The 8,494-nt window shown below is 34.5% G+C and overlaps 1 long non-coding RNA gene across 2 annotated transcripts; it reads left to right on the top strand.

Moving 5' to 3' along the window:
• The first annotated feature begins 4,928 nt into the window (after nt 1-4,928).
• LOC126755165 (uncharacterized) lies at nt 4,929-6,667 on the top strand. 2 transcript variants are annotated; one of them, XR_007666464.1, is made up of 4 exons: nt 4,929-4,983; nt 5,045-5,310; nt 5,373-6,464; nt 6,533-6,667. It is a non-coding gene; the product is annotated as an uncharacterized LOC126755165 (long non-coding RNA). The 2 variants fall into 2 exon arrangements; XR_007666463.1 differs by having other exon boundaries at nt 5,373-6,667.
• The last annotated feature ends 1,827 nt before the right edge of the window (nt 6,668-8,494 follow it).

Genomic DNA, 8,494 nt, shown 5'->3' with positions numbered 1-8,494 from the left:
AAGTGACGTTTACTCTAATACCGCGCAGCTGCTGTTGTCTTGTTTTCATTCGTCTCTCTTTCCGGATGTTCTGTTATCACATTTGTGTAAGTGTTTCTGTTGATTATCGTCTTCGCATTTCGCATGAAATGAAACATGAGTGTTGATGAGGAGTTCAGTGCCGTATACAGACAATATTTCCATGAAAAGGATGATGAAAACAGTGAAGAGAGCGATTATGGTGAAGACGAAGTATGTGTATCTCAGGCAGAAGATGATACCGAACAAACTTTTGTTAAGATTGACCAGTCTGTTGTTGAAGTAAAGGAGGAGGAGCTGGTAACAAAATTTCTGTCAAAAGATTGTTGTAATAATAAATGTCATACACTGATACCACGGGAAATGATCGAGAGTACGCGGAACAATTGTTTAGAGATGTCGAAAAATGAACTTGATTTAGTGATACTAAGTCACATCGAAGCTGGAATTATGAGTAACGAAAAGCTAGAAAGCGTATACGCAAAGCTTGCTGGGCGGAAGAAATATGGACTATGGAATATAAAATTACATTTACCTTCTATAGAGTACCTGTTTGTCGTTCGTTTTTCCTTTTTGTCATTCATTCAACCGGCTGACATCGAAAAAGCTGTTTAATTCATCGAGTCTATAGCCGATTTAATGGCTCATCCACTGCCCGGACGACTCCCAAAATTTAAGGATTTTCGGATAGTGAAACTGCCATCCAGCGAGACGAAGTCCTCAATTTATCGAAAATATATTTCTTCACTCAGTGATGAAATTATATTTTTTCGTATTTTTACTCTTCTTTCTCTACATTTTTAGGGAACTTTCAAACAAGTTATGACTTTTTGGATTCTATCACGTGAAAAAGCATCTCATCTTCCATCCGAATCAACTAAAAAGTGAAAATTGATTTTTTGACACCTAAGCCCCCTTTCCGTAGACCAGGTCACATATATTGGAGTTTCCGTGCTAGAAGAGGGTTTGACTTACGATCCCTTTATAAATCCAATCAGTAGCAGTTGTAGTATGCATTGCTTGTTTCTATTAGTGAAGCAAAAGTTGATTACTTTATATTAAAAATATGATTATTAAATATTAAAAACTGTTAGGATGCCTATTCTGAGCGTGTTTCTTTAAATTTGTGAAAAATATTTTATATGAAATTTTTGGTTTGCATATATTACATGTTGCGTATATTCCATCAAACACTTCAAACATCTGGCACACTTCACTTCTTTTCTTTGTTACATTTCCTGCCATTATTAAAAATTATAAGAACGTATCGCTCAAAAGTTCAAACCGCTATGACAAAAATAGCGTAACGCATATACAATATATGAAGAGAGCTGCTACTTTTCTGCTATTTGCTATTGTGTTGGCAGGTGGTGTACTATTAAAAAATTTCACAAGTTTATTGTGCACTGCTATTCCAATCGAAATACACAAAATCGAACCGCTATCGCAGTCAGAGAACTTAATCGCTTGAGTGCCCAGGTTCGAATCTTCATACATTTTTAATTTTTTTTTCATGGGAACAAATGGTAAAATAAGAATTTTTCATAGTTTTGTGATTTTTGTTCATCTGTCGACGTTGTTGCGGCATTTCTTTCTGAATTCAGAAGAACTTGATTTTATATTTTTGCCATCGTGGCGAGAATTAATTTGTGTGCAGCGACGCTTGTGCGGAAGAATGATACGTATGTTGTTGCTGTTTTTGCTTCATTCATATTTTTAAAAATTTTGTAGCCACATTCACGCATGTTTCATTGTTTGTCTATAGTCATATTTATGTTTGTATCATTGTGATAGCACAATAGATTCCCTGGTGTACATATACATATGTGTACACATACATATACAGTATCGGACAAAACATTTTCAACTAGAGCGAAGTTCTAGATTTTTTTGGTCTTACAATGCCATTGTTCCTTAGAATTGCTTTTTGTTTCTTGTTTCTAAATTTATAGCATTGAAGTTACATATTTTGCAATGTTTATCGCGAATCTCTTTTATTTTACCGGTTATATTTGAAAACAATTTCAAATGTACGTCAATCCGCCGCGACAAAACAATTGCAACTCTGTTTTGTTCGTTTTTTTCTCCTTTGTTCATTTCTTTTTGTAACGGTATTGAGTTTGAATTAATTAGAACATTTACTGAGCATAATTTCTGTTCTGAATTTTTGCGAAAACACGTTTTTATTTGAAATTTTTTTACAAAAAAAGTAATGGCTCTAAATAAACTCGGTGAAGCACTCGGAGCACGTGTTATTGATGATTATAATAACGGAACTTCTCAAAAAGAAATTTCTATAAAGTACAAAATTCACAAGTCTTCAATCTTCCGAATAATTCCGAACTTTATTAGGAATAAAACTGTCGAAGTAGTGCATCGTGGACGCCGACCAAGAAAAACTGAAGAAAAAACTGTCATCTCAATTGTTAGAGATTTAAAAAAAATTTCAATTTTAAAGCGCTCCGCAATTGGTAAAGGAGCTTGCGTTACCAATCTACTCAAAAACGGTCGCTCATAGCTCAAATAACGCTGATTGACACAGTTACCGACCAGCGAAGAAACCGCTTATTGGCAAACGTAACCAACTAAAACGATTGTGTTCGCTAAAAATCATCTACAATGGCCAATAAGCAAGTGGAAAACTGTTCTTTTTAGTGATGAGTCCAAATTTAATTTGGTAGGAAGTGATGGCGTGAGTTTCGTTCAACGCCCACGAAACAAGCGTCTTAAAAATTTCTATTGTCTAAAAACAGTCAAACATAGTTGCTATGTTATGGTCTGGGAATGCTTTTCCGCTTCTGGTTTGGGGCCGCTTGATCGTATTAATAGTAGCATGGATCGGTACGTTTTCAGAGACATTCCATAATGTAATGTTGCCATATGCTGATTGGGAAATGCCACTTAAGTGGGTCTTCTACCAGGACAACGACCCGAAGCACATGGCATAGGTCCTAAAATCGTGGTTACAGAGGAATAAAGTGAATGTAATGGAGTGGCCTCCACAGTCGCCAGGCCTTAATCCCATATAAGATTTATAGGAAATCGTAAAAAAAAAAAGAATTAATCGCAGTAATGTGCCAAATACTGATCAGTTTTTACAAAAGGCCCTGGAGGCACGGAGAAATATACCCCAAACCATAGTGGATAACCTTATAGCTTCAATGCCCCTGCGATGCAAAGCAGTTATTGCGAGTAATGTGTTTGCTACAAAATACTAAGTTTTTCTATTATTTTATGAAAAATAGTGAACCGTTTTCTTTGAGTTGCAATTGTTTTGTCTTATGGAATATACATATATGTATGTATGTTATATCGTTTTTTTATATATATTAAACAAATAAACTGAAAAATGTTATTAAATTTGCTTTGTTTACCTTAAAATTAAAATGGTAAGTCTCCGTCAATTATTTTCTGTGCAATCGATTTCGAGTATTTTCGTTATCATTTTTAAGTTGCAAATGTTTTGTCCGATACTGTACATTTGATGTTTTGTGCTTTGTGTTTTAATCTGCTTAGCTCTAATAATATTTGTAAGGAAAAATAGCAACATAAATTAAATTGGCGCTCTGTGGCAATATTGCTGAAACTCAGCTGTTTTTCATTTGTAACGAATAAAAAATGCCGAGAATTAGTGAGAAGCCAAGACTTTTAAAGTTATTAGAATTAGCCAGTGGCGAACGCAGGAAAAAAATTTGGGGGGGGGGGGGGGGGTTTTAGGTAAAAAGGCAATGTTTCATTATTTTATTCACAAATTGAAGTCTAATCTTCCTTTATTTTGGGCCATAACATTTAAAATCTCTTCCTCAGTCACGTCTATATCTCTATGGATATTCAAGAGAGCCATTCCGTTCAGGCGTGCTTCTCCAGTTTTATTTCTTAAATGTGTTTTAAGCCTGCGAAGTGAGGAAAACGAGCGTTCACTTGAAGCGACAGATATAGGGATTGTTGCTCCAATCTTTAAAAAACGATGCACTAAAAAGTTTTGGATCTCTTTGTTTGATTTAACCAGTTCCTGAAAATATATTCAAAATTTTAGTTAGAAAATATAATCTGAAGAAAAGATTTGTAACCTTTTCCACATTCTAAATTCAGCAAATGAAAAACAAATAATAAGTAAAGTTGTGTATCTAATTCAGACCAGTTTTTTCTGGTTGTTTTTATTAAAAATATAGACATTTTAATTAAGACACTCAAGTATTTTTTTGCAAATAGCATAATTTTTTTAAATTTAAATTTATTTCACAACAGTTTGCTCATGGAACGAAAACTGAAAGTCATAATAAATGAGTTTTTATTTTTCCTGTATTATGATTAACAATAAACTGTAAAAAAAATAATAGAAACCTTATTGGTGACTTTTCAGTTCAGAACTAGTTTTCAAAAGAAGTCAATTTTCGACTCACAATTCCCCTTAAATCTAAAAAAATCCAGTTCAGCAGCCACAGAGTTATAAGGCAAGCTCATTACTTTGAAGCAAATTAAAAAAAATGTCTCTGTCCAGTTTATATTTTTCTGGGTTTTTTAATTGGCCTACATTCCTACAACTTTTTAATACTATCCAGATACAATAGGTTTGTTTTTAGTTTAACATTTTCATAGTTTCAAAAAATTAAATTCTATCAGCAGAAAAGTATCAAAATAGGCCGTTTGTGAACAAAAAAGTATCAAATCACAAAATTTAGAAAAAAAAGTATCAAAAAAGATACAATTGTATCAAAACGGCAACGCTGTTAGTGACTAATGTATTCATTTATTTTACATATTCATACATCGTCGGCAGAAATATTGCTTTGAAAACAACAAATTACAATTTTTCAAATGACTATGTAGAATTAAATTCTATTATTTAAAAATTCAATTACTTTGGGGGGGGTTTTAACACCCCAAAACCCCCCCTGCGTTCGCCCCTGGAATTAGCAGCATCAAATTACTTAGTGCTTATTGAATTCTTTCGCGAAGACAATGGTATGTATTCTAATTAATTTGTTTATACTGATCTTAAACGACAAAATTTTTTGCTTTTCAGAAGAGGGTAAAAATGAAGAAGATGAAATGATGCATGTATTGGCTTTAGGTGAAGAATGCAGGTACATTCAAGAAGATCACACGTGTCACTTGGAAATCGTTTGATGCTTTTTTGGGTCTAATAAAGGGAGCCGATCTTTTCAACCAAACTCGATCGTGGAAACCCAACTAGCAATTGTGTTGTATGGCTTAGGCTCTAAAGGTGAAGGAGGTACTCTGTCAAAGGTTGCAGGCTTATTTGGAATCAGTAATGGTGGTATCATTCAGGTTAGAATTCGTCAGTTTTCCGCAATATGCATTAACGTATTTATTTATGTTTATAATTTTAGAATTTAACCGAACGCATCTTCAATGCGTTATTAAAACATAAGGACCAGTATTTACTTTGGCCAAATACGGAAGAACGCAACAAGCTCGTTTCTGAAACTTGGAGTGAATTACATACCTAACTGCGTAGGATATGTGGATGGTACCGAAAACCATTGGCAGGAAAACCTTTACAAAGTCCGGAAGCGTACTTTTCACGAAAGCACATCTACTCCGTTAAGGCACAAGCCGTGTTCGCATAGATTGCAAATAAGACACTTGCAGATACATTTTTGGGAGAAGGTGAATGGATCGCAGGCGACAGTGCATATAAATTATCTAATACTGTTATAACGCCATTTAGAGAAAATTCTAGAAATTTAACCCCAGTGAAAGGAATTTGTTTAACAAAGTGTTCAGTCGATATAGAACTCAAAATTAACACTGTTTTGGAATGCTGAACGAAAGATTTGGTAGTTTAAAAAGCTTAAGGCTCCAAAACAAAAATGCAAATGACATAAGACATTAAGGGAGTATTCTGGTCTAGAAGCATGAATTTCAGGTAATTTTTAAAGTGTCGTAAAAAAAAGCAATTAATATTTTTACTATCCATTTTATAGCTGACGAAGTGGGGGGTCTCTAAAAATTTCCACGTGACCATACCCATGATTTCAACCCTCCTATTTATCTGAAACCAAAAAACAAAAAAAAGATTATTAATCTAGAATAATGTTGCAATGGCCGGAACTACGGACAAGTACCAACAAAGTTTTTTCACAAAATGGCGACTGCCTGAAAAACAAAGTTTTTTTGGATAACTTTTTCTGACTATTTCGAAGTTTTTAAAAATAATAAAAATAAAAATTTGGGGATGGGGCTAGTTCCAACCATAGACAAACCTATAAAGAAGACTCTATAAAAATTTCAAGTAAATCGGTCCAGTAGAACCTGAGAAATCGTGGGTATCGTTCCGAAAAAGACAGTTTTGAGAAAAACGCGTTTAAAGTTTCGCGTAAAGTTTTTTGCAGTCTAGGTCTAAGGCCGAACCAGTTTGGATGTCGGGTCAGAAAAATGCCTATATCTCCGAAAATAATTTGAATTTTGAAAATCCTCTGGTACACATATTCTTGAATAGTTAAACTTTGAAAATATAAAAAAATTTTCGATTTTTTTAAATTTCTAGACCAGAATACCCCTTAATGCGATGATTACTTCGATTACCAATCTAATGAATTGGAGCACGATATTGATGAGTCTTTATCAAGTGCTCGTTCCCATGAAGGTGAGATAAGACGACGAACAATCTTTGAACTATTGATGAATGAAAACAATTAATAAATATTTTAATTTAAAAATCTGTTGCTTTTTTATTTTTTAATAATCAATTTCTTTACATCTATATATATAAAAGAAAGTTGTGTTAGTTACACCATTTATAACTCAAGAACGGCTGAACCGATTTGGCTGAAAATTGGTGGGGAGGTAGATTAGAACCAGTGTAAGGACAGATTCTTCCTCAAAAATAATACAATTGCTAAATATTTGGAATAGTTGAAAAGAACTGCAACCAAATACGCAGTGAAATAGATTATAACTGGCTCAGTAATCAGTCGTTGAGTATGTATTGTACCACGTGCATCCCAAAAGACTGATGCCATAACTTTCCAGCCGATTTTTTCGTCTTTCCACTCCTGAGAACTGGTTCATGATGTGCAGTCCACTAGAATGAGTGTCGATTAGACTTCAGTGGGAAATGATGGAGCTATGTTTCCATTGTCAAACACCGACGCAAAAGTTCGGTTTTATTACGATTAAAGAGCACTCGAAAACTCCTCAGAATCAGTTATTCGTTACTTTTGTTGAATTATGAACTTGCGAGGCACCCACTTTGCACAAAGGTTTCGCCTCTTTAGAGCATCATTGTCCTTGGTGCTCATTTCGCCTGTTTCCAGCTCAGCAACGGTGGATTTCCCAGACCCAGAATTCAACAGTATTTTCTCCCCAAAAAGCAATGCTTTATTAACACACGAAACGCTTTGTGATCCATTTTTTTGTAAACTAGACAAGTTGCTTCACAAAAATGCTATATCTCATTAACTAATATTATCTATGTATCAGCCACAGTGAAGCGTGGACGGGTTCTCTAGTATTTTTATAAAAAGTAACATAAATTACTTAATGGTGGACCATTTCACTCAGTTACTATAATTAAAAGAAACTCATTTAGAAAGAGTCAAATTGGAAAAAATTAAACAAGTTATCATATTTTGTCTATTTAAGCTTTTCAGTTTTGAGTTTGAGTAAGGAAATGGGATCAGAACTGCTGTGAGGTCTTTGAGAGTTGTTTTTGGTGCAGATGTGCATGTGTCTGATGTAAACTAGCGGACGGACAACCTCATTTGCAGACGGTAGTATAACGAACGGACTGACTAACGAACTCAAAAAACTTGTGTCGGGATCCATCTCTGAACTCAATTCTAAGGCTGAACACTTATGCGATGTCCAAATATCACGTACAGGTCTCTTTTTATGTACTCTGTGACACTGGGAGGATCGCCACTTTCAAGTAGGCGTTTCCACTTGAACGCAGATAAAAACTCCGTTTTTAAATGCCGCATTTGAGTAGGTCTTTTTATTTGCCCTTCTGACCATCGTAATGTTCCATTTGTACGTAAACGTTTTTTTTTATTAAATAATCAATTGAGTTATGCATATTAATAAAATAAGAATATAATTTAGTGCATTGAATTTACTTACCTTTTCCTTTTTATTTAAACAAAAAAATAAACGCTTTGAATTATCAGCTGATTGTTCACAATTCACGGAAACGGTCTCGCATAGTTGCAAGATGGTCGCCGAACAAATTGCATGTAAAAATGAACAGCAGTGAAAGACAATGCAGTGGTCTGGTAAACGGAAGGCGACTTGGGTATCTAAATTTGCTGAAAAGACACCACCTCCCGCTCGATTATCTAGTTTGGACCCATTCGTATAGATGCTAATCTTGCGTCCCTGTCTACCTCGTACCTTTCCCACTCTTGTCTTGAAGGGAAGGCAATATTGGAGATCGAATTTAGTTTGAATTTTATAGGATTTCGAAAATCTATGGTAGTCGGTTGAAGGAAAAATTATTAGGTATCTTAGA

The sequence above is a fragment of the Bactrocera neohumeralis genome, chromosome 4 (genome assembly GCF_024586455.1).
Source record: "Bactrocera neohumeralis isolate Rockhampton chromosome 4, APGP_CSIRO_Bneo_wtdbg2-racon-allhic-juicebox.fasta_v2, whole genome shotgun sequence".
NCBI classification, from domain to species: domain Eukaryota; kingdom Metazoa; phylum Arthropoda; class Insecta; order Diptera; family Tephritidae; genus Bactrocera; species Bactrocera neohumeralis.
Note: the sequence above shows the minus strand (reverse complement) of the source record. Positions and strands in the feature narration are given on the sequence as shown.